The 27,504-nt window shown below is 32.9% G+C and overlaps 1 long non-coding RNA gene and 1 pseudogene across 1 annotated transcript; one reads left to right on the top strand and one right to left on the bottom strand.

Annotated features, from left to right (window-relative positions):
- Positions 1 to 14,464: 14,464 nt before the first annotated feature.
- Positions 14,465 to 16,077, top strand: LOC148208969 (zinc-finger homeodomain protein 2 pseudogene; annotated as a pseudogene).
- A 3,900-nt stretch (positions 16,078 to 19,977) lies between these two features.
- Positions 19,978 to 25,934, bottom strand: LOC148208968 (uncharacterized). Its single transcript, XR_015787355.1, has 2 exons — positions 25,526 to 25,934; positions 19,978 to 20,308 (listed from the first exon to the last, which is right to left on the bottom strand). It is a non-coding gene; the product is annotated as an uncharacterized LOC148208968 (long non-coding RNA).
- Between the last annotated feature and the right edge of the window lie 1,570 nt (positions 25,935 to 27,504).

The raw sequence follows: 27,504 nt of genomic DNA, 5'->3' as shown, positions 1-27,504 counted from the left end.
CAGCAGAGGTCCATAGCGTTGTGAAATCTAACCCAGCCATCAAGGTTGCAACACTGCAGGAAATATTAAAGAAAATGGGGTATTCAAGAGTATAGGATGAAAAAAGAAAAGTCATTATAAATGTATTTGGTAATTGGGAAGAATCGTACCCGATGTTACCTGAGTGGGTGAATGTACTACAGATAACTAATCCTGGTACTGTAGTTGACTGGTTGTTGATGGGGGCAGAAGATACTGGTGAAGCTGTATTTCAACGCGTTTTCTAGGCGTTCGGGCCTGTCATAGAAGGTTTCAAGCATTGCAGACCCTTGCTTCAAATCGATGGAACACATTTATATGGGAAGTATAAGGGGAAATTGTTAATAGTGACGTCCGTCCATGCTAATAGCCACATTTACCCTGTTGCATATGCCATTGTAACAGAAGAAAGTGCTGATACATGAGGATGGTTTCTATCTAACATAAGGCGTAAGGTGGTAGGGAATAGGAAGGGTGGTAGGGAATAGGAAGGATATATGCTTGATTTCAGATAGACACAAGGGCATTATATCTGCCATAAGGAACCCTGCAAATGGATGGACAGATGCACATCATAGGTTTTGTTTGCGCCATCTCGCAAGTAATTTTAATGAACGATATAAGGATAACACATTGAAAAGTTTGGTATATCGTGCGGGATCGTAATTTCAAGTTCCAAAATTCAAAGAATGTATGGATCAGCTTGAAATAGCAAATGAAGGATGCATGAGATTCTTCAGTTCTTTAGATCCAAAACAATGGACGCGGGCGTAAGATGACGGACACCGATATGGGTGGTGTACCACAAATATTGCTGAATGTATTAATAGTGTACTAAAAGGTGCTCGAAAGTTACCTATAACTGCATTGGTCCAGGTAACGTTCTATCGAACTGTACATTATTTTGATAAACGAAGAGTTGAAATACAAGCTGTCATTGCAAATGGAGAACGCTTCAGAAGATGAATTCTTATTAATACATTTCCTATGAATGATAATGATATGATCATTTAATAAATTTTAATATAATTGTTAGGTATGCCATTGGAATATTAACTCCTTGGGAAGCACGTGACACTGCACACAGTGTGTGTAGGTTTGATATGGATAGTGGAACATTTGATGTTACCACTGCAATTCATCCACGGACGTTTAGAGGTGGAGTCACACATCGCGTGAACTGTAAGGAGCGATCATGCCAATGTAAATAAGTGAGCAATGCTACGAGATTCCTTGTTCCCGTGCCATTGCAGCTTGTGCAAGCGTCGGCACAGATTATTTGTTGTACATAGACAAGCAATATAATCTGGAGACATATATGTTTTGTTATTCACCCTTATTTGAACCTATCCCGAATAAAAGAAGCTGGCCCACCTCTAACTTCATCAAAATTCATCCTGATAAAAATTTAGTGAGAGGTGTCGGCAGACCATCTGCATCTCGCAAGCATAATGAGATGGATTGGAGGGAGCCAGAAATAAAAATACATTGTGGAATTTGTAGGCAAGAAGGACATAATCGACGGAATTGTTCTAGTCGAGGTCATAATCCCACTTCCTGATGTTTGATGTAACATTTTATGTGTAATTTCTATTGCCCTAGCATTTTCCATTTTAAATTTTCCATTGTGGCATTTTTCATGTAATCGTACTGGAATTATTGATGAATGTAATGTTTTACTTTAATTTTTATCTTAATTCACAATGCAAACAAATAAATTTTGTACTAAACTGATGAATATATGGTTTATTAATCTACTAGACTATCAGAATATGGAGGATAATAATAGCATAAGACCGTATGATTCATCTGTTTTACATCTTCAAGCTAGCCATCGATCTGAGTTGGTCTGGCAAACTGGATACACCGACCCCTTACATTGCAGACGTCGAGAGGTTACTATTAGTAGGGTGACACGTCTAGATCCTTGTATAGATCCATATCTACGACAAGTAGGATTTTATGGTGTGTCACGGTTGAATTTTATACAGTTAGACTGGCATTTGATCAAAGCTCTGGTGGAGCGCTGGTGACAAGAGACGCACACATTTCACTTGCCGCATGGAGAGTGTACCATCACATTACAGGATGTCGCCATCCAATTTGGACTACCTATAGACGGGAAAGCTCTTATTGGATCATTTCAGCACATTTGGCGAGATGTGTTTACTGAATTACTAGGAGTTACACCAGGAGAAAGAGATTTAGTTGGTGGTCGTCTTAGCTTACCATGGTTGGCAAACCAGTTTGATGATTTTGCCCATCTACCAAATGATGTTGATGATGTAGCTCTACAACGTTATGCTAGGGCATACATTCTTACCCTTATTGGAGGTATTGTATTTTCAGATAAGTCGAACAGTATAGTCCACTTGATGTACCTACCTCTACTAGCAGATTTTGGTATAGCTGGACAGTACAGTTAGGGTGCGGGTTGCCTTGCCTGGCTTTATAGACAATTATGCAAAGCTGTTGCTATAGATGCACAAGATATAATAGGACCAGTTATATTACTACAAATTTGGGCATGGGATTGCTTCCCTTTACTAGCACCCCGCAGACTCCATATACACGAGAATAACTTAGGAGATAGACTATTGGCAGTACGGTACGTAATTTTATTTTTTAGTTCAAGTAAATCACACGTATGTTTCTTCAATAAAAACCAACATTCAACTTCTCGTAAATATAGATGGAACGATGATTTTAGAGTTACTGAATCCCCGACTCACGTACTTATCCAATACCGATTCATGTTGGATCAACTCATACCGAATCACGTATTATTAATTTTATTTATGTATGATTGTTTATTAACGTTGGATTTATTTTTTGGGCTTATCTTCCAAAATTAATGCAGATTATTTGGGAGCCATATAGGCACTTATTCGGGCGCTTACCCAAGTATTGCCTTATTGGTCAGTATATATGGACCACTAGGAGTCCTCTCATATGTTTTTATGCGGTAGAGTGGCAATTTCCCGACCGTGTTATGTGTCAATTTGGGCGGGTGCAATATATTCCTGTACATTGCAATACAGATATACGTCTTCACACATATGCCCTACGCGGGCGTCATGAACAAAATTGGGAACAAACTTTGGCTCCCCAAATTCAGGAGTGGGAAAACCGTCAAAATAATACTATTAATGGTCTCCCTATAAATGAGGGTGCAGACGTTGATCATAATTATAATACTCGGTTCAATCGCATTAGTAGGAGATTTCTCACCAGGGCAGGAGCATCATATAATTATTTGGTAATTAACGTCATAACTAAATTTTTATACCACCTTATTTACCAGTATTAAATTTGTTTTCATCTTTTTTCCAGAATGCCATGTCCAATATGACTGATAGCGGTAAATCCATTTATCTAATATTATCAAAATATATCGATCGATGCAATTTGAAGGAGTGATACTAGATCGTAGGAGAAGACGACAACGAAGAGGAGTTAATATTCTTGATGATGATCCAAATGACCAAGAATGGGAATTAGGTTAAGTCTTAATTTTTTTCTAAGAATTTTTTGAGGTTTGTTTTATTGTAATCAATGAAATTTCAAGACATGCAATTTCAATTTTAACTATGTATTTATTTTTATGAATTTTGATGTTTGTATTTATGAAGTATATTTAATCGAAAATTAAAAAATTTAGATAAGTTATGAAGTTTGAGTTTTGATTTTATTATAAAAAATTTTAATTATTAAGTTAATAAAAAAGATGAAATATGTTAATATAAAAGAATAAAATATTTTTTAAAAAAGGGGTCATTAAATTTTGAATATTTATTAATATAAAGTAATAAACTCTTAACCTAAAATACTCACAAAATAATAGAAATATATAAAACAATTAATTCACGAGAAAAAAAAACGTAGTAATGTCCATTCAACGAACACTGGCGACATATGTATCCCTCTAAGATGAGATACGAGTGAAGTTGTTTAATACGAATATCGTAATTATGATGTTTAATAAAAATTAGGATGAGATGTGAAGGGAAGTAATAACAAAATTAAAAAAAAAAAAAAAAAACCAGAGACGCATCTAGTCACTTGGTCCGTCCATCAGGGCTCGTGATGCCGGTCGTGGTCCGACGGAGCACTGAATGCGTCTCTTCAAGAGACGCATTCATATAAAAATAGTCAAATGCGTCTTTTTGAAAGACGCAACACCCTAAAAACCCAAATGCTTCAACCCTCACCAATTTTTTTCAATTAACATCGAAAAGGTCTTTAGTTTTTCAAAAAACCCCTTACCTTCGACGGCAGCAGCGACGGCGAGGTGGCAGCGAAGGCGAGGCTAGATCGAGGTGGTTTTCGATAGGGACTACGGCGGCACGAAATGGGTCGGGAATAAGGCGTCAGCGGCAGTGAACGAGACAGTGGTGACGTCAGCAGCGGCGGCGGTGAAATGGATAGTGAAATTCGAGCGTGGGTGGGGGTCTAAAAATCGGTGGGGGTGAAGGGGTATGTAAACGGAGGCGGCGTGAGAGAGAATAGAGAGGGTGAGGGTTTGAATAGACCTTTGGGGATGACATTAAATGTCGTTGCCAAAGGCCTTTAAATTCATTGCCGAATGATGAATTTAAATTTCAGGAAAATTGTGGGCGGCTGAAAATCCACCCTTTGTGGCGACGAAACGGATTTTCGTCCTTGTTGGCGACGAACTTTCAATTTCATCGCCAAAAAAGAGTGGTATTTCAGCCGCCCACAACATTACCGAAGTTTGGGTTGGACCTTCGGCGACGAGCATTTAAAGTTCATCGTCAAGAGTCCTCCTTTTGTTCGTCGCCAAAAGTAAACTTTATTTTGTCGCCAAAATGGAAACTTTTGGCGACAACATGGACTTTCGTTGCCAAAAGGAGAACTTTTGGCGACGAAATTTGTCGGCGTCGCCGAAATTTAAAATTCGTGTAGTGCCAGCTTGACATCAACCTGATGCACACATCCCACCATCGTAAAATCTGTTGACTGTCAAGTCTGGAGCATGAAAATGGCGAGGTAATTAACACTTCCCACAGTCCCCGAATAAAAGGCGGGATTTATTCATTATAAAGGTACGCAATCCTTACCAAGCTCGGCTTGACACTATCTTGAATTAAGTATTAACTTAAGCTTCAGAGTACACGTGGCTGAGAACCACACTAGTGTAAGGTTTTGTTTGCAAGTCATCACTTCAACTAACTAGGCTTCCAACTCATATCTGATGCCGACTCGTCGCCTTTTCCAGAATCCTACATCAACAATATGTGTAGATACTATAAATTAATTTCTAATTTGATGATGAGTCAAATTAGAAATAAGAAAAACTTGTAACCGACGAGTGATTTTTTGGTTAGTTACATAGGGGTTATGGTCTCCAACATTAGATAGTTTTCACAATGGTTCTTCTCATCCTCATTAAAGAGAACCACTTCTTCTACAAAGGAGAAACTTAAAGAAAACTAAAATTAAATCACGATCTATCTAGACTTGGAAGATCAAAACCTCATCACTCAACTTTCAACGATTAATCCAGGTACGCTTCCTCTTCTTTGAGTTTAGTTTTCTTGGAATTCGATATTGAAAATCGATCAGCAACTTCAAGTTTATAGGTTTTAACTTCTTTTCGACCCAACGGATCATTATTAATTCTTCCATTCTTTGTCCAAGAAGTGGGGAACCCCATTAGAAACTTGTTACATGCCCAAGCTTTATTCCACATATATGTGTGGCTACATATCAAGAAATTAAAAAGGGTAAGAGAAAGAGAAGAGGTGAGAATATATACTAAAGGCACAATGGGTTACTTTAGAAATGAGCAATAATGGCCCATTTGCATGCTTTGAATCTCAAAGAGTGGAGGGTTAGGTTGGGGTAATTAGATGCACTCACGTGGCCTATAACTTCTCCAATCCAAAGCCCCTATTCTATTCAAATGCTGACAACACTAAAACCCCAACAGAATGTTCCCCCAACCACCAATGCATATGCAAATGCATTCCTCTCTTTCTTTTGCTTCTTTATTTGCTTTCCTTTCACAAATCCAATCGAATAATCATAAAAAGCACATTCTATATCCCTTTCTCCCCATCGCTAAAATCAATTCTCTACTAATTAATTATATTCTCTCAATATTCTTTCTTTTCTTCTACCTTCACTCCTATTCTTTACTCACCTTTAATCTCTTGATCAATTCAATAAAACAAACAAATATCAACATTTAATCTTTACTATTTACAAAGTTTCAATTTAGTCTCTTATATTTTAATATTTTTTCATTATACCCTTCACGTTGATGAAGGTTCAAATTGTCTAATGATAAGCTTACCTGGTATGATGTGCAGTGAGTTCGCACAAATTTAGAGAAGGGAATTAGACCACATGGGGGAGGGGGGATTCTAACTTCTCTTCCTAGGTAGTTGGCAAAAAAAATTTATTTTCTTCCTTTGTGGTCCATAATACTCTTCGAAATTTCTGTCAACTTACTAAATATCATGTCCAACAAAATTTTACACTAGGAGTATAATTAAAAAATTTTAGAATATAAGAGACTAAATTTGGAACATTTTATATAGTAGAGACTAAATTGAATAAATGTCCAAATAACATGTACTAAAACATATATTTAGCCTCTAATATACCATGTCGTTTTTTTATCAAGTGATAATTTATTGTTAGAATCTAAAAGCAACTCCATGAAAACTTAAACCTAAAATGGATAATAATAGCATAGATCGTCCAAAAAAGCTTTTCATATATTAGAGTCCTACTCTTGACTATACATAGATGACTATCTCCTTACTAATAATGGATAGTTAAACTCTTGCGGTTAGAGGTAAATAAATTATTTATTGGTGTAAGATCTTTTAGATAGGGTTTAAAAAGAAGAGATCGCCATATTTAGACCTAAGTATGGAGATAATATATAATATGTTTAAAGTAGATAATATTATACATTTGACGAGAATATGTTTTCTTTTTTTTCTTTTGTGAATATATAGTTTGCAAGGTTTGAACTCTTAAAGAGGGAGTTGTGAAGAAGTTAGCCATATGGTGGACCACAAGATGCCTAGATTGGGGTAATTTGAACCACATACTTGGTACTTTGTTCAAGGCATGCAAGCTTTAATATGTGTGTTATTGTAATGTGTATATAAAGGGGAAAAGAAAGAAAAAAATAAAAAAAATAAAGTTGGGTTTGAAAACATTTGAAATAATGGAAAAAAGAAATGAGTAGAAAATGAGTTGTGTTTAATGATAGTCAGCGGCAATCTCTGGTCCTCCCACCAAATTACTTTTTTGTGTGGCCAAGAGGGAATTGGCAGATTAATTATTCCTTGTTTCTGAACATTTCAAACTCAAGGAACCAAATGGCCACAGCCACTCCAAAAGAGAAAAGAGAAAAGAAAAAAGTGAAAAGGAGAAAAAAAAAAGAAGAAGATAAAAGATTAAAGGTAAAGTGTATGCAGATTGAGTAGGGAATTAGCAAGAATGATATATACTGTTTCTCCCACACACAAAGAAGTAAGAACCAAACCAAACCACTTGATCTATTAGGAACAGTAGAAACTATGCTGTTGATTATTTCTGAAGCAAGTCAAATCATACCACTGCCTTCGTACCATTTCGAACTCACGATTTTTATTGTCGAAAATACATGACATTAATCAGTTGAGTTATGTTCAGTTTGACACTACTACTTCATACCATATCCATCTTTACATATTTGAGATTCGTTTTTTACTCATCGCTAGATATGTTTTAGTCATGTTTTTAATTTAGTGCCTTATCTTTTCATATTTTTTTCCATTATATCCTTTACATGGGTGAAAGTTAAAATTGGTTGATGATAAACTTGTTCAATGTATTTACAAAAATTTTTGAAAGAAACAAAACCCACCTAAGGGAGGAAAATTTTCAAACCATTTTAAAAACAAGGTTTAAATACTATTTTGATTTATGTACTTTAAAAATGTTTATTTTGACCCCTTGTATTTTCAACTTTTGTTCATTTTAGTCCCTATACTTTTGAAACGTTCATCTTGGCCCATGTATTTTGAAAAAGTGACAATTTTGGTCCCTTAATTTTCATTTTTATCTCATTTTATTTCAACCATAATTTTAACACAACATTTCATTCACTAAATTTTTTGAAATGTAGCCATAAATTTGTATTAAAAGGTTTTCCTTGTGCATAAAATTTTTGTTAAAATTTTGTAAATAGGGACCAACTTTGTCACCTTTTTTAAAAAAAATTATACAGGGTGCTAAGGATCTCATATTGAAAAGATAAGGAACCTAACAATAATTGATAATATAACTGGACTACTCCTTTCACATTCCTAACTGAGGAGGGAACCTCATAAATATATGATATCAGAGCCCAAAAACTCAAACGAGTATTCGATCTAAAAATATGAGATCTGACTAAGATTGGTGAACCCAAAAGAATACATCATCTTGAGAAGGAATGTTAAGGATCCCACATTGAAAAACAAGAGACGTAGAAAGGATTTATAATAGAAGTGAGCTACTCCTCTCCTTGTCAATTTATTTTTGAGATGAAACTCCATCAAAATAGACATATTTAAAATACATGAACCAAAATAGAATTTAAACCTCGGGACTGTAATTGAGATTTTGATGATGTCTTTTTCAAAGTTGAGATTATTATTATATATATATATATATATAATTAGTTGTAACCCTGATAGAATTTTCTTGGAACAAGGTTATAGTTTGAAGGGGAATTGTTTTAGGGAATGGAGAAAGAAGATTATTAGTGTGACAAGTAAGCATATAGGAATGCAGAATATAAATGGATGATTGGATGGTGTTGGAAGAAAGTAAATGTGATTTCCCTAAAGAGAATTTGATGATAGAGAGAGAGAGAGAGAGAGAGGGTTATTATGGGAAAGTTGGTATCTTTAAAAGCAAAATGTGTGATGTGAGAAAGACAACATCACTTTGATTATTATCAAAGATAAGAATAAGATTCAGTAGACCAACAAAAACCATATAAATATTGATAATCTTTTCATATATATAAATAGAAAGTTGTTTGAATATTATATTCCTTTGGCTTTACCCAAATTATGACTCCACTATTATTAGAAGAGAATCACCTTTCTATCTCCTCTTTACTTCTCATCCCTTTGTTGGATTAAGTGGAGAGATAGAAAAATGATCAGAAAGGCACAACTAAATGATCTTAATCATATATTTGTCTCAAATGTTAAATCAAACTTTTTTTTTCACTTTTTTTTAGTTAAATGATTGCATTATTGCTCCTCAAATCATATGAGGAAGCATGCAATGCTCATAAAGAATTTTGATTAAATCAAAGTAGGACCCACATATTTCAATGAACTTTGTGCTTATTAATTACATATTCTTATTTCACTTTGTTCTCAAAAGGCTTACCATTTATAGAAATGTATAACACTTGGATTGGAATAAACTAGACATCAAGTTGGTAGGATATAATTTCCAAACATAAAATTAATCAAAATATAGGAACCGTTATTTTGCAAGATGATAGTAAAGTTTAATCATTTGCAAATTGGAATTTTGCACACTTTTATTTATTTTATATGTTTCATTTTTAGAGTTATCCACCCCATGATGATTTTAAACTAAATGAAGTATCATGCATCTAGCAAGTTTTCAAGAAATTGCTCGAGTGTTAGCAAAAGTTCCTGGAGAGAACTCTTTTGTTTAAGTCTCAAACTCAATGTATCCCATTCATCTATTTTTCTTGTAATATGAAAGAATGAATTTCATGTAAGGAGATTGTATTCTTGACTCTATTTAGCCCAATTTAACCTACTGTTGAGTCATCTTTTATCCAGGTAATTCATTTAAATCAAAAGACAAAACTTAACAAGAGTTCATAACTCTCACTTTAGGGACTTAGAAGTAAGGGATCAAAATGTCTCATCAATAAATTGAACAAAGTGAGGCTACAAAAAAAAAAAATAATAATAAAAAAAAAAAAATTCCAAACCATCCTTAATTCATTTTCTCTCATTCCACTCTAAGATTAAATCGTGTATTTTGTTTCATGGAGTCGCGAAAAAACATGTGGTCATCTTTACCAAATTTGGAGTTGGTTACTAGGTAAAACACTCACCTTTTCTATATACTATAGATTAATATTTTAGGTTACTACTCCAACTAAATTTCGTAAACTATTAACATATTCAATTCAAGAATATATCCAGTGACATACTTTATGTAATGATTGTTGTGTTGTATTGGGTTAGTTGACCTACGGAAGAAATTCATGTCTATTATTAATTTATGTTTATGTATTTTGTTAATTGCGTCAAGATTATTTACTATGAGAGTATCTATAGCACTCATCCTTTTATCTTTTTACTGTTTTTTTTCAAATAAAGATGGATTGGTATATATATTATCTATATATAATCATTAAAAAATAAGGATGGATTGGTATATATATTTATAGAATCATGTAATAGTGTATGTATACTTATACTTTAATATTATAAACTATTATATGAAAAAAGAAAGTAGGAAAGGAAGAAGAAGCAAAGAATTATGAAGGTTGAAGAAAAATATAATAGGCATGGTGGGGAGTGAAGAGGGATTAGTTGGGAGAGATGATGTGAAGGAGAAGGTTTCTGGGAAATAGGATTTCTGATTCCAAATCTTTTTCACTGTGGATTTTTACCCCTTGTAAAAATATTTGTACTCCTGATTCCTCCATGCATATTTTTTACCCCTTTTTATTTGTTCAAATATGAAAGTACATTTTACTGTTATGTTATAAATTCTCACTAATACAAAAATATCCTTAAATTGTCTGACTCTTAATTTATAAAAACTCAAGCGGATAATTCCAAGATCTATCCTTTCTAGTATATATATATATATATATATCTCAAATTTTCCCTCCTCAGAAAAAATCATGTAATTTTATAAATTAAGCAGGAAATTTCGCACTTCAAATAACCCCTCAGGAAGTTTTGTCGACTCGTCTCCATTGCTCATCCAAACAACTTGTCGATCTCTAGGCTCTGCATAATTCATGCAAATCTCGATTCGGGATAGCATAATTCCGATTTGAGATAGTATAATCTTAGTTCAAGATAGCATAATCCTGATTCAGGATAGCATAATCCCGACTAGGATAGCATAATCCTGACTCAGAATTATGCAATTCCAACCGAGCATAAGATTAAAAAATTACAAGAATTTCGGCTCGGAAATCATGTAACTTCCCAAAATGACATGAATTTTGGCCCAGGGAATCATGCAATTTTTTCGAAATTGCATGAGTTTTGACTTGAGATTCCAGCAACCTGGTTGAATACTTTTTTTCCTCTCTCGACGTGTTAATCGAGTATTAATTTTCTTATAATTTTCATATATAATAATAAATATATAAGACGATGATTATAATTTTCCTTCTATGAGTTTACAAAATTAATCCTCTTATAATTTTCGTTTGATGAGTTTACAAAATTTGACGGACGGATTTTATTAAAATGGAGAAAAATTTTGAAAAAAAAAAAAAAGAAAAAGGTTGATTGATAAATTAGAAAAAGGGTGAGGATGTGAGGGTATGTTGGTGAGAGCGATTCGAGATCGTGGAAAATTTGATATTTTTGAAAATACTGATATTTGGGTAATTCCACGAGAGTAAAAATTTAGGAGTAAACAGAAGAGATCACAAATAAATTTTTTTTTAAAATGGATAAAAAATCAAAATTGAATTACAAAATGGGTGAGAAATGCCAATTTCCCAAAATTATAATTCTGTCCAAAAGTTTGAAAAGAATTAGAGAAAAAAGAAAAGGGTAAAAAAAAAAAAAAGAAAGAAAACTGAGCTCTGAAACACATCTTGAAAAGTGTGTGACTGGGTTCTGCTACAATTACATGATATGTCATCCACACCATTTATTCTTGTGGCCCATACACACACTCTCACTCACTCTTATTCAATTAATTACTCACCTTCTCTTTCTCCCTCTACCACCATTGGTTTAATCTCGTCGTCCTTGGAGCAAGACGCTAAATATCAAATGGTCATGAAAATATCGATAAAATATTGATGAGATGTCGATGTTGACAGACATATTTTAATTAACAAATAAATATTCACACATTTTACGTAAATTAAAAATGATTAGTGTTGATACAAAAATGTGGATTCATCCTTTGAAATGATCTGTTACATATATGTAGAGGGATTAAAAAGAAAAAAAAAGAAAAAAAAAGAAAGAAAAAGGATATATACGTGTGTCTGGTCTGATGAGAGAGAAAGCAGAAAGCAAAGCAGCACGTAAAAACAAATTTTGAAAAGAATAAAGTCACATAGAAACAAGCCCTTTAGAATGGCTGCCGTATTTATTCTTAACACTCTGTGGAAGTGGAATATTATTATACAAAAGCCAAGCAAAGCCAGTATGGGTAATCATAATAAAATAATAATAAACCTATAATTTCCATCTTAAAATATATATATACTGAGAAATATATATATGTATGGTCTGATGAGCACTGTATGGTTGAATATTACTGAAAATTTAACGGCTCATTATTTTAAAAAGAATTAGTTGTATTTGTATTTGTATTTCTGTTTTATTTATCTAAAATTTAATGATAATCCATATAAAATAGGTGCTCACTTGCCAGTATTGATGTATTTTCTTAATAATTTCTCGAACCTTCCCTTCTCCAATTTTCTTTTACACAAACCCAAAGAATGATGAGACCGGTATATTCTTGTAAGCTACCACTTGCCCTAGCTCAATGTTATTCAATAATAAAAATTAAAAACAGCTTCAATTTAGCCCTCAATCTCTATATCATTTTTTAATTTTCATATTTTTTTTTGGACTAAAACTCGACAAGACACGTGAGCGAATTTCCAAATGCTACGAACTAAGTAGTATAGCCCCAATTCAAACTCGATAGGCAAGGGAGAGAAAGTCTGAGTGTCCGAAAGACGGGCGGTCCAACTTGTCTACTTTTCTTGAGCAAAATTCACTCGGCGTAATATCCGCTCACATTTGACGGGAGTACGATCTCGCGTGTCACAATATTGTTATATATAGTCGATTAATAACTCACTGCTCAGACCAAACGACCCAGATTTTTTGGAGTACATTCTTCCAAATCGCCCCCTTTAAAAGGAGTCAAACCTTTCTCAAAGGTAGGCAATATTTTGTATCATACTCTTGCTATCCTCTTAAGCTATTTCAAACTGAATTCTAACTTAAATTTGAGAGTGTATTTGACAGAGCACTACATCGATATTGAATCCGGTTTTGCAGGTTACATGCATATGAGGAAGATAATCTCATCATCGACAGTCTGATTTGGATTTCGGCACCAGCACAATAAATTAATTGTGGTTTGGTAATTAATATGAAAGATGAGGCTTGGGAATTTTCATATATGATATCTTTTTTTATTTTTTTGAGAGACATATATAATATCTTTTAAAATCGTACGTGATTGGGTAAGAATCGAATATTTCAATTAAAATTTAGATTGTGGAATAATCACTTTCACTATACCAAAATTACTTCTATTCTAATAGACATATTTAAGTGGTTATTCCTCGTCAATCATTTAGGGAGTGATCCAAGTAATTTTTGGTTAAAGAAGTCTACAGGAAATTAGTTTTTAAAATTTCAAGTTTATCTTTCACCTTAAATTTAGAGAAGAATTTTTTTTCCTTTCTAAAATATTTGTCTCTCTCTGACTTTGTTTATCTCTAATTTTGTTTCTTCTCCCTCTAAATTCTCATTTCTTTATAAGTAAATTTCTCCGCTCTACCACTTTTGTGTGTTCGAGTACTCTCTAAGATTTCTTTATGGAGGATTTTTGTTCCTCTTTATTTTTTTCATTTCTAACATTTTTATTAAATTATGTCTTTAAACTTCAAATACTAATATGTGAAATCAATTTTAGTTATACGTAAATCACTTGAAAAAATGAATAACCAACTTATTGGAAGGATAAACAAAATCCCACATTGACTAAAAAATGAGAAGATCGATATGAGTATATATATGCAAGAGACAACCTATCCATTAGAATTAAACATTTTGGGTGAAACCAAAAGCAAAACTATGAGAACTTATGTTCAGAGTGCACAATATCATCCCAAACAATCAAATTCGCAAAATCATTTTTAATAAAATCACTCTTTCTAATATCATCTCCAAACACATCTGAAGTGTCTCATCTACTTAATTATTGAGATTCGAATTTAAGTCTATTTAGAAGATAATATGAGGAGCAGTGTGAAAGTTGGATGGTGGTGGGGGAGGGGAAGTTGGGATTTATAGAATCTTGAAATTGAAATGGAAAAAACAAAAGGGGCATTAAATGAGTTTGCAGAGGAGGAAGACATGTATATGTATGTCTCAATTTTGGTTCCAAGTAAAATTATTACAATTGAATTAACACACAACACAACATCCTCTCTCTTCTGTCTTCTGACAGTTTGTTATTATATTTGAGTGTGGAGTATGGAGTGTAGCGTAAACTTGATGGCTGATTTTGCAAGCCAAGTAAACCTCCTCTTCTTCCTCCTCCTCTTCTTTGTTTTTTAATTAATTCATTCATTCATTTCTGAAATCACAAAAACCTCTGTGTCTTGTGTTCTGTTCTCCACTTTTGTCGGTTAAAAGAACTCGATCTTCTTCTCTTTTCTTTTCTTTTTTATTAAAAAAAAAAAAAAGCTGGTAGGGGGCCTCCCTTTTTTTTTCCTCTCTTTTTTATAACTATAAGCTCCTTATTTAGTGCTTCACCTTCTTCCATAACCATAACTCCCTTCCCTTGCCCTTCCTTCCCCTCTCTCTCTTTAATTTATATATAACTTCTCTCTCTCTCTCTCTATTTCATTTCTTCTTCTTCTTCTTCCATTTTTTCTTTTAACACCCACACAAATAATGCAATGCAACAACCCTCTACAAGTAGTGTTGAAATTACCCTTCCCAATTCTGTTGCTTTCTTCCTCCAAAAAAAACATAACACCCTCCCTTTAATCCAATTATAGCCCAATTATATTTATATACATATTACCTTTTTTTTCCTCTTACTATATATATAATATGGAGCTGAGTAGTGAAGAAGCTTCGATTCCAATCCCCACCCCTTTAAACAGCCGGTACGGGGGCCACGACCACGACCACCTCCTCCACCGCCACCACAACCACCATGACCGCAACCACGTCATCAGCGCCACTGCAGCCAACGGAGGGAGCAGTCCGGTACTCCCGACCGAAGACCTCCTCCACCACCACCACCATAACGGCGGCGGTAACAACAACAACAACCAAGTGGTGGTGGTCAAGAAGGGTGGTGGTGTTAGATACAAGGAGTGCCTGAAGAACCACGCTGCGTCGATGGGAGGGAACGCGACTGACGGGTGCGGCGAGTTCATGCCCGCCGGGGAAGAAGGCTCCATAGAGGCCCTCACCTGCTCCGCCTGCAACTGCCACCGTAACTTCCACCGCAAGGAAACCGACGGCGACCCTTCCTCCTGGCTCCACCACCCCCGCCTCCCCCGCAAGCTCATAATGCCACCGGATGCGTTCTACCCGACCGCGGCCGGGGCATTCATATCATCAAGAGCAACGGCAGCAACACCACAGCACATGATAATGTCGTACAACATGGTTGGTGGCGGGCAGTCGGAGTCGGAGGAACAGGAGCCGGGGCCGGGGCCGGGGCCGATGCCGATGATGGGAAGCAAGAAGAGGTTCCGGACCAAGTTCTCGGCGGAGCAGAAGGAGAAGATGCTGAGATTTGCAGAGAAAGTAGGGTGGAAGATTCAGAAGCAAGAGGAGAGCGTTGTGCAGCAGTTCTGTCAAGAGATTGGAGTGAAGAGAAGAGTTCTCAAGGTTTGGATGCATAACAACAAGCACAATCTTGGCAAGACCAACACCCTCAACCTCAAGGATGATGATAATAATAATAATACTACTAATTCCCCCTCCCCTACCCCCTTGAATTAATTAAATCTCTCTTTTTCCTTTAATTAACTCAAATTTAATTATATAACTATTATTACTATTGGCTCGTGATGATGATGTTATTATTGTTATTCCTATTGGGATGTTTTAGTTATATCTGAGTTTTAGGATCATGCAACTATGGATTGCCTTTTCGATTTATTAATGCAGTAACCATAGACTTATTTAAAGTGTGTTTGTGAGTGATTTTTTCCAGAGTCAAAATCACTTTTGTTATTGTTAAAATCACTTCATTTTCCTTATCATGTTCGTCGAATTAAAATCAATTGATTTTAGGTAGGTTCAAATCACATTAAATTGATTTTCAAGGTATCTAATTTTGAAAAATTAATTTTACTTAAATCTCTCTTTTCAAACTCACTAGCTAATTCTACCCTCACTCCCAAACACATGTTTAATTTATCAATAATACTTTCTCCTCTCCTCCCCTTTTTCATCTGTCCATGCTAATTTTTATTTTTTTATAGGGATAGATAAAAGGGAAGAATGGAAAGAGGGGAGAGAGCATGAATTTAATCATACTAATCTCCAAGTGTGAGATCATACTTATTAGCATATATTCTTATCAATTAGCATCTGCAAATTTCTATTTGCAGATTTTTAGTTTTTTGAAAAATAGGGAAAAATGTATATTTTTCTACTTCTTTTGTTTTCCACTTATCAAAATTTAAATGTTGGTCAATGAAAAATTGATGTTGAGGATAAGCCTCAAAATATTTTTCTATAGCATAATCCCAAAGGAAATAAATTTAGAAAATAAAATGATTATGGGATATACCGCATTTCACATATTGGATATTTTGGTGGTGTTTATAGAATAACAAGAAGAACAAGAATTGAAATTGAAGAAAGAAGTAAAGTTGGAAGTTGGAAGTATTTTCATGGGAAGTATGTTTGTTTTGTGCATTCAAAAACTTATTTTCGGGTTGCATCTAATTTTGTGTGTTGAATATTTGGGGGTATGGTATGACATTTAATGTATGATATGATCATTATAATAATATCTCTTTTGTTTTTGTAGCAGCCTGCCCTTCTTGTATCCTTGTCTCACTTCTGTCCTTTGACTTTTTTCTTTGTTTCCTTTTCAAAACCCTAATTTCATATCACTGTTTTGTTTCCAAATCTAACCTTCTCCATACATACCTTTTATAAGGATCAAAATTTATATTTTTGATAGTTCAACTTTGTATTTTTCGATTTTTCGAAATGGAAGCCAGGTGGTTTACGCTAGTAGATTCGGCCTATAATTGAGACTTGTTGTTCGAGTACAAGATCTCATGGTAGTTGATAATACAAGACTCATGTTCTTGCCACTCCGCTATCCCCGTGGACGATATCTCTCAACTTTTGTATTATATTCCACTTTGGGACTTTCAGACATTTTTAAATTTTATATTATCTATTTCACTTTATCAAGTGTGTTTTATTTTTCAAAAATTAAATTAATATCTTTACCAACTTTGAAATTCATGTATATGTATATGTAGACTCTACTTTTCCTTGATCTAACAAAATAAACAAAATTGAAGTAAAAAAAATAAACAAAATTCATGCCCATATTAATTAAAGGTTCTGTTACATTATTTAAGAAAAAATTTAACAATTTTATAACTAAAATAGTGTTTAACATTCCCCCATATTCGTTGATTTTTTTTAGTACATATTCGTTAGTTAATAGCCTGGCAATTTAAAGCTACCGACAAATATCTGGCCCCTTCATTTTTCTTTAGAAAATCACAAATCTTCGTATTTAATTTTGAAAATTATATGTTTTACTCAAGTATATTTTTCATTTTTTTAGTACAGTATTATATTTTTCAATATATAATAAGAGAGAAAGTTGAAATGATAGAGATAATATATATATTATCTGATAGAGATAATATTTTACATGGGATTAAATTACATATATCTTATAAATGTGTTGCATTAACCTTTTTTGTTAATAGAACTGCGGATATAATTTTGCACTTTTCCCTTATAGAGATAAAGATAAAAAAAAAAGTTTAACAATTAATTAATTAAATTAATGATACTCATATTACAAAATAAAAATAGCAATGCTTGAAAAAGTTAGTAATATTTAAAAAAAATGCCTAAAATATTGGAAAAAGGGTAGATGTCAAATAAAGACTAAAAAGAAGAACTTTTTCTTTTTGGGTTTGTTTTGTTGGGATATGCACTTCTTTTTTTTTTTTTTTTTTTTATGAGGGAATGTTCTTTTGTTATCAAAAGGAAGAACCCACATTAGACATGCCCACATCAAACAAATATCAAAAGAATCAACATACATCTCTTTCAAATATTAATTTATGTGAGGAATTTATATATTATTAACTATATAGTTTAACCTATATAATATTTTATTCATACATAACCCATATAGATTAAATATGAAGTATTTACTAATTTCTCTAATATAACAAACATATCACCCATATAATTTATATATCTAATATATTAACGCATGAGTTTTTCTTATTTTTTAGAAACATTTCTTTTTAATTATATTTATAAATTAGAAGAGGGGTCGTATATCTAGTACTTCGGCAAAGGTATATGAGTTTTATTTTTATTTCATTGATATTTTTTAGTAGAATGTACGTGAATTCTTTTATAGAAAAAAGGATGGAGGGATATATAGGATTAATGTTTTACAATAATAAAACCACATTATATTTTGTATAATTTAAGGTCAATTGTAAGAAGAGATGATGTCATTAAATACTTTTTATAACTTCAAAAGCTTTTATTTATAAGACCGAGACAGCACATGACATTACAACAGCCAACAAGTAAAGAATGATTGCTTTGAATTAATATCTATATTTTGTTGATATATTTAATAGTAAATCGCATGCAATGTCACACATCAAGCATTAAACATTTTAATGGATTTTGCTGTGTATTTTTAAATATTCATGCTCCCCTTGTGCCTCTATTGACTACCTCTTCACCAAAATAAATTTATAAGCCTGACCTTTATTATTAATTCAAATAGACAATAGAGAGAGCAATTTTTTTTTATTTAAAATTACAATACACAGATAAAAAATAAATAAAATAACAAATCTAAAAACAATCAAAAGCGAGTCTCAAGGGCAATAAAACCTTTCTTTTTGGACACTTCAAAAAAAAAAAAAAAAAGAAACCTTTCTCTTGAAGAAAAAAGAGTTTACACATGAACTACTTGATTCACAATCAAATAATCCTTGGCATTTCTTTGAGAGAGAGGATAGTATTTCTTTTAATTATTATTTCAGTATTGTTTTGGTTCCTTTTTTTATCTCTATTCTTCTAACTTTTTTTTTTAATCTCTCTACTTTCTAAATATTTAGTTTAGTATTAAAAGGGATCAATTTTGTTACTATTTGTAAAATTTTAACACAAAATTTATACTCATATAATAAAAATTTATGCCTACATTTCAAGAAATTTATTAGTGAAATACCATGCTAGAATTATGGTCCGAATAAATGTGACAAAAATGAAAATAAAGAAACCAAATTAGACATTTTAAAAGTAAAAGAACTAAAATGAACAAAATTTAAAACATACCGTGACTAAAATAGATATGTTGAACGTACTTAGTCCAAATAAACTAAAACCAAAATATATGGATTAAAATGGTATTTAAATAATATTATTTTTTGTGAGACTAATTAATTTTTGTTACAATTCAAATGTGGCGTACAATCTTTAAATGAGAGGTTACTAATTAACGACTTGATGAATTGAAACCCATACTCGAGTAAGGTTGCTAGATCATGTGTAATTAGTTTCCAATTAAATGTTGTGATATAATTTTGTTAGAAAACTTCACGTGAAAAGAATTATATATATATTTTTTGTTAGAAGAAAAAAGAAAAATATAGGAAAAAAAAAAGACAGAGAGTGGGGCAGAAAAGGATGGGCAAAACTTGAGGGGCCTGAGGCATTAAATAGAGGGTAGAAGAAAACATGATGTTTGTCTTATGGAAAGGCTTTTAAGTCAGTGTTGGGGACACGTATGAGACAATATTAATTCCTCTTATCTACCTCACACTATACTCACTGCTCTTCAATTTCAAAAAACAACTAAAAGCAAAAATACAAAATCAAGCACCACCTCAAAAACATTTCACAGGGAGGAAAAAAAGAGATCCGAAGGAAAAAGGAAGGATTATATGACGTCTTTGATAACCATTTTTGTTGACGTAGGATTCTGCCGATCTATCGAAATCGGCCACGTGGCAACTTTTGGACGAGTGGGCGAGGTGTGACCTTAAGTGAGATGGGACCTGCAAAACAGAACAAATGTTTTGACGCTCAAATCAATATGACACGAGCTAAGTAGGTCATTATCGAACCAAAATTGCATACCTTAGTGGAGTGAAAAATAAAAAAAATAAAAAATAAGTACCATATCAAACTTTCAAAAAAAAAAAAAAGACGACGACGATTCGAAGAAAAATGGGAGGATTATATAATATAACTAAGGGCTTATTTAATAACCATCCTGTTTTTACTTATCTTTTTTTTTTAAATTATGTTTTTTTTTTACAATTTTGTTGGTAAGTTTTTCACTCCTCTTGAAAATATTTTTTGATTTTTTAACCAAAATTTAAAAATAAAAACTACTTTTTCTCATTTTCAAAATTTGACTTAGATTTTGAAAATGTTTAAAAACTATAAAAGAATAAAGGAACCCTGACGAAGGAAGTAATGTTTTTAAACTTGATTAAAAAGAAAAAAAAACAAAAGTAATCAATAAATTTTACCACGCCATTGAAAGTTAACATAAATAACGGTCAAATCGAGAAATTGACAAGTATCGTTGGTTCATGAACAAGTTTTTTATAATTTGGGGATCTCCGACAACTTAGGATCAATATATATTAACTGTCATATTTTGTGGTAGTTTCATGGTGTGAATGTTAACCTCTCTCTTAATATGCTTGTGTTTGAATCATGATGTATAATACTTTGGGTTTTAAATACAAAGTAGGATCAAACTCATCTCAAGATGGTACCAGATTTTAGGCAAAATTTTGATTGAAAAGTCTTAATATATAAAATATCATCTAAAATTTATTTTCCTTAATTTTGAGATCCAAAATTATATATTAAATTTTGATAATCTAAGTTTATTGATATATCATTTAAATGAACAATATGACCAATATATTTAATCTTTCTTGTGGCATAATTGACCTTAAATACGATTAATTTTAGTTTTGAAATGCTTCTTTCAGCGAAGCAATAGTTGCCAGTATTGTTAATACTATTCTATAAGCAATATATGCCTTTGGAAAATCGTTTACTTTTTTTTTATATATAATTTAATATTTTTTAATAGGATAGTCAATTTCATTTTGCAAAACTTCTCTTAACATTTTTAATTCAAAAAATAAATATGAACTCCTAATATCAGAAAATGTATCATCTTTTAATGTATTTTCAAGATTAATACAATATCTTTTCAGATTATCATCATCTAATAACTTTAAAAATTTCATATCAAATAAAAAGTTAAAAGATATTTTCATATACGTTAATTGTTCAAATCTATTTTAAAGTGAAGAAATTGCTATAATCAATTCTAAAAGAATCTTGCAGTGATCGTATTTCTTCAATATCAACATTTTCATTATTTTTTTTTGAATCGCTCCTTTTTCACGAAATATCGGTTGTATTTCCTTAACATTTGCAATTTCCTTAGCTGAAATCATAACAGTTGTGAATCTATTTTCTCTATACTTCCTCTATCTAGTTTTTTTCATGGTTAGATGCTTCATTTTCAACAATCATATCATTATCTATTATTTTTTTCATCTCTTGATTTGTCTATACCTATCATTTCTTCTATTATTTCATCATTTTATTACTTTTACTTTCAATAACAAATTTATTGAGAACAATTTTTTGATATTTAATAAGTTTTTCTACTCTTCTTTTCTTTTAAGCTTTTCATATCCAGATTCATATATTTTTTAGATATATTAATATTCTAAGTAAGCAAATTTAAACAAATCTCAGATATTAGGTCTTGAGCAATCAACAATATGAAATAATTTATAAACAAAAAATTTAAAAGAATTTGAACGAAAAACCTGGAACATTAAAGCCGCTAGGTTGAGTTGAGGAAATAAGAAGCTGTTATGGATGAGAAAATCCAATTCTCTTTATTCAAAGGATTCAAAAGGGAAGATATCTTGATGGTTTTCAGATTCAAGAGAAGATATCCTATATTCAAAAGGAGAAGATCTCCCTACATTCAGATAACTAGATTTTCTAGATGTATCAGGGATTCGAATTCCACAATCTCTGGAAGAATCAGGATTCAACTTCTATATAAATAGGGAAGTAAGTCAAACCCTAAAGGGATGCTACAAATCCCTACTATTTGATATGCCACAAATCTCTACTCTTTCAATGCGCTAAAATACCCTACTCTCCATACTCGACTTCTCCGTGTTATTCTGTTTTGTAGGTTTCGTCGATCTCTTTATTCTAGAAGATTGGTGCAAATTTGGCGGCATCCTAGGATGCCAAATTTCTGCGTCAATTATTGGCGCCGTCTGTGGGGACGACTAAGATCTAAAAGCCACAATATGAACTCTGGAGAGATCAACAACGTTTCGACGATGATTGTCATTCGATGAGGATGGTAAACCGAGAGATTCTTGCCCGGGATGGTTGAAGGTGATGAATTGTTAAATAAAAATTATGCATGTTGTTTATTCTACTATGATGTTCAAATTTGAGGTAAATTAATTATTTCCTATGTTTTATACTTGAGAAAATTATTTGTTTGATGCCCAAACAAAACCTCCTCAAGTTGGGGCATGGGTAAGCTAATCAACAGCTGGACAAGGAACTCGAACTAAGACATACTCAGAAAGCAAGCATGTCAAACCAGTCAACGAAACCCAGGGTATAAAACCATTTGGCAAAAACCAAAATAGGTTAGAAACCCAATGGTATTGATTAAACTCAGGGTAAAAAATTGACAGAAGCCAAATATGTTAGAAACCCAAGGATGCCAACTAAACTCAGGGTATAAAACCATTTGCGAAAACCAAATAGGTTAGAAACCTAAGAGTAAACCTTAAGGTATAAAACCACAGGCAAAAGCCAAATAGATTAGAAACCTAAGAGTAAACCCTAGGGTATAAAACCATGGGCAAAAGCCAAAAAGGTTAGAGACCCAAGAGTAAGCCTTGGGGTATAAAACCATGGGCAAAAGCCAAATGGGTTAGAAACCCAAAGGAAGTACCACTGGCCCTGCTGAAAGTTAGTTCCCAAGGCTAAAATCTAATGGTTAAAACCAACCGTATAGCTGAGCCCAAGAGACTTGATTGCAGCAAACCACATAACAAAATACTCTCAAAGCAGAAGTCTGATAATATTCAACTTTGAGAATGGGGCTATTGTTATGGACGAGAAAATCCAATTCCCTAAGGGATTCAAAAGGGAAGATATCTTGATGGTCTTCAGATTCAGGAGAAGATATCCTATATTCAAAAGGAGAAGATCTTCCTAGATTCAGATAACTAGATTTCCCTAGATATATCAGGGATTCGAATTCCACGATCTCTGGAACGATCAGGATTCAACTTCTATATAAATAGGGAAGTAATTCAAACCCTAAGGGGATGCTACAAATCCCTACTATTTGATATGCTACAAATCTCTACTCTTTCCTATGCTAAAATACCCTACTCTGCATACTCGACTTCTCCGATTCTAACTTAAGCATCGGAGTCGGTGTGACTGTTATTCTATTTTGCAGGTCTCATCGATTCCTTTATTCTAGAAGATTGGTGCGAATTTGGCAACATCCTAGGAGGCCAAATTTATGCATCAACAGAAGTTTTGATTTTTATTCTAGCAATTGATAATATTGTGAGACCATACAAAACATCAAGATGAAAATTTGAGATTTCAGAGAGATTGAGAGTGAGAGAGGGGGAGAGTACTGACCCAGAGAGGACAAGAGTTTAACTTAAAATTAATGCGACCTAAGTAATATATCTATGAAGTTTTTTTAGAAAAATTGAAAAGTTTTCGTTGTGAAAAAAATAAATAAAAAGATAAAGAAATATGGAAGGTCTCCACCCTCCCAAAGTAAACTTTGGGAGGATTATGAGGAGCTTATATTAATCGGTTGAGATTTTTAAGGAAATTTGAAAGAAACGATAACAAATAGATTAAAGTTAACAAATTTGAAAGGTAAAATCAAAATTGAGAGAAATTTATGAGCCTATTAATTGTTGATTCTTTTAGTAGTGTCTATTTTCAATATTATAAAAAAATATATGAAAAGTAATAAGTAAATTATTTTATATTTTAAATTTAATTTTTAATTAAAAACTAAATTAAATAGATACTAATAATATATATTATAGGAAAAATATGAGGTCTGCTTAGATCGGGGGCCTTAGGCGATTGCTTCGCTTGCCTATAGCTTAAGCCAACCCTGAAACTCGTGTCCTTGAGGATGGTAGGTAATGCCTACAAAGTCATTAAGTAATGCAGTATGTTGTTTAAATATAACAACATACTGCATAGTATATATTATATTATAAAAGTTGACTTCATCCGAAATACATTTCAAGATATAGAAACTCGCCCGTGAACCAATGGTTCTGGGCAAATTTTATAACTCGGGCGAGTTTTCTTCGAACTTGCTCGAGTTTTGCATTAATCCCGGGTGAGTTTTACTTGAATGCTAGGCAAGTTTGCATGAATCTCGAACGAGATTTATGAATTTTGAGCGAGATTTATGCAATTCTAGGTGAGATTCAAGTTCGATATTTGTGGTGATTTAATTTCAACAAATCCAAATTAAAAAAAAAATCAAGGGGCCTATGCAATATTTATTAAGTTGAGATTTATTTCTATTTTAAGTTCAATGAATCTAAACCTTTTTGACTTCATCAATTGGATGAGGCCCCTTGGCCTCCTCTTCAAATTCGGACGTATACAAGGGGAAGAGGTGGAAGCGGTTCTGGAAGATCAATGTTGTCCCAAAAAATCAAAATCTTGTGTTGGAAGATAGTGCGGCATTTGCTCCCCCTTAAAGCAAATTTGCGTAGGAAGGGAATTATGTCTGATGTGGCGTGTGTTTTTTGTAGGAACCATGAGGAAACATCGACCCATTTATTTTGGGAATGCAAGATTACCAAGCGCCTGCGGGAATATCTTTCGCTTTTTAACTTGGAATAATGTTTTTCTTGTGACAGGAGGGGTTGGATGAATTCAGAGTATTGGGATTGGATGCTGGACAAAGCGAAGGACGAGGAGCTTGAGGCGTTGCTGATAGGGTCGTGGGTCATTTGGAGTCACCGAAACAATGTGGTTTTTCGTGGAGAGCAACCTAGCTATCTGAGTTTAATTAATCAAGTTACAAAGTTTATGGCACAACAATCTACCACATTTCAGACAGATTCTTTGAACATTCCACAGAAAAGCCCATCCAACAAATCGAAATGGCGTCCCCCACCCTTACATACCTGGACGCTCAATGCTGATGCCTCGTGGTCAGACTCGATTCACAGAGGAGGGGTTGGGTGGGTGATCCGTAATTGGGAAGGAGATATTGTACTCGCCAGAAATCGCTTCGTGGAAGCTTGTTGCAATGTCAAACTTCTGGAGGCGACGGCAATCTTGGAGGGTCTTCAATGCTTGGAAAACCATAATGTTTTGTTTCCTCTTCGAATCAAAACGACTTTTGTTAAAGTTGGGAGGGAGACTAATGTGTGCGCTCATTCGCTCACAAGGAGGGCTTCTGGTTTAATGGAGTGTGAACAGTGGGTTGGGTGTATACCCACTTGGTTGTCCACGTTGGCCAACCAAGACTTATCTTAATTTATGAAATTATTCAGTTTCTCAAAAAAAAAAAAATTAATAATAAATAAATAATAACACGACGCTTTCCATTTTTTCTAATAGTGAATCTGTTTTTGATTTTTATAAACAAAAACTCAATAAATTTGGAAGTAAGCAAAAACAATGAGTATTTTTGTACTCCCACATCCAATTTTGGTTATTTTTAATTAATTAAAATAATAAAATAGGTTAGAAATTTTTTGTAAGGTATAGGTTATTTGAGTAAATTAAAACTTTTTTGAGTCAAATCAGTCAATATTCATTTTTCTACTCTCGATTTCAGATTTTCGTTGCTTTCTTTCAAGTTTTTGAATTTTTCGTTTTATAAAATTAGAAGAGAGATTTACGATTGGAAAAAAATAGAAGCTGACAATGTCTTCACAAAACCAATGAGAGATTTACGATTAAGATAAATTAGCTTTTTAAATCTTGGATAAAAAATTTTTAGGTTCATTGAAATTAAAATGAGCATAAATGTTGAACTTGAATCCTCTCGCCCATCGATTTTATTTTTAAATTTGGGTTTGTTTAAATTAAATCATCATAAATCTTGAGCAAGATTCATGCAGTTTCAATAGTTTTTTTTTTCTTTGACTTCATTGAAATTAAATGGCCATAAATCTTGGATGGAATTCATGCAATCTTAGCCCAAGTTCGTTGACTAAAAAAAAAAAAATCGAAAATCATTTTAAGAAAACTTAATCTTGCTTATAGAGTCGCCTCTAATACACTTGATGCTCTCGATTCTTAATAAAAACTTAATATGGGTTCTTGATGCTAATTTTTGAAAGAGAAAAAAAATAAAGAGGAGTGATTTATATTTTCAAAGGAGATTAGGATTTTTTGGTTTTTTGATGAAAACTCGGGTGAATTTTGCCCGGGAGATAAAAAGTAGCAAAAGATGGAGGCTAAAACTTGGGCACATTTTGCCCGAAAAATAAAATAGTAGCAAATAATTGAGGCCAAAACTCGGGCAAGTTTGAAGAAATCTCGTCCGAGTTATGAAATTCCCCCGAAAACATTGGTTCACAGGCAAGTTTTCGTAACTTGTTGGACAAGGTTAAAGTTTACAATATATATATTACTTGTTATTCTAACTACAAATGTTCATCTCAGATTGTTGGTTACAAGTGTAATTAGTATCCCCTTAAGCTAAGGTTTGATTCCCGTCCTGTACATTTTTAATTTTTAAGGAACAATTAACATAATAATTTAACAATTAAAATATCTATAACAAGTTGTAATAACTCGCCCGAGCACGCCCAAGTTGCAAAAACTCACCCCTAAACCAATATTTTCTGGCAAATTTCATAAAACTCGGGCAACGTTTCTTCAAACTCTCCCGAGTATTGGCACATTATTTTTGTGGGAAGATAACTCATTTTGCATTCAAAAGTAAGGGGGTGTACATTCATATTCACTGGCGTGTAAAAACAAAGCTATTTTCGGTTAGAAAAAAGTATTTTCACCCCTTTGGTCATTTGAGCAAAGTGACAAACTTTTTAGGTTATATATGTCAATTTTCCATAAATATCATAAGGTACTTCATACTTTGATATGTTGAATCTTTTTTAGTATTGTTAATATTTAAATATTTTTTGAA

The sequence above is a fragment of the Momordica charantia genome (genome assembly GCF_013281855.1).
Source record: "Momordica charantia cultivar OHB3-1 chromosome 9 unlocalized genomic scaffold, Mcharantia_2.0 BLBB01000009.1, whole genome shotgun sequence".
NCBI classification, from domain to species: Eukaryota; Viridiplantae; Streptophyta; class Magnoliopsida; order Cucurbitales; family Cucurbitaceae; genus Momordica; species Momordica charantia.
The sequence above is the reverse complement of the archived record's forward strand: the minus strand, read 5'-3'. Positions and strand labels throughout refer to the sequence as shown.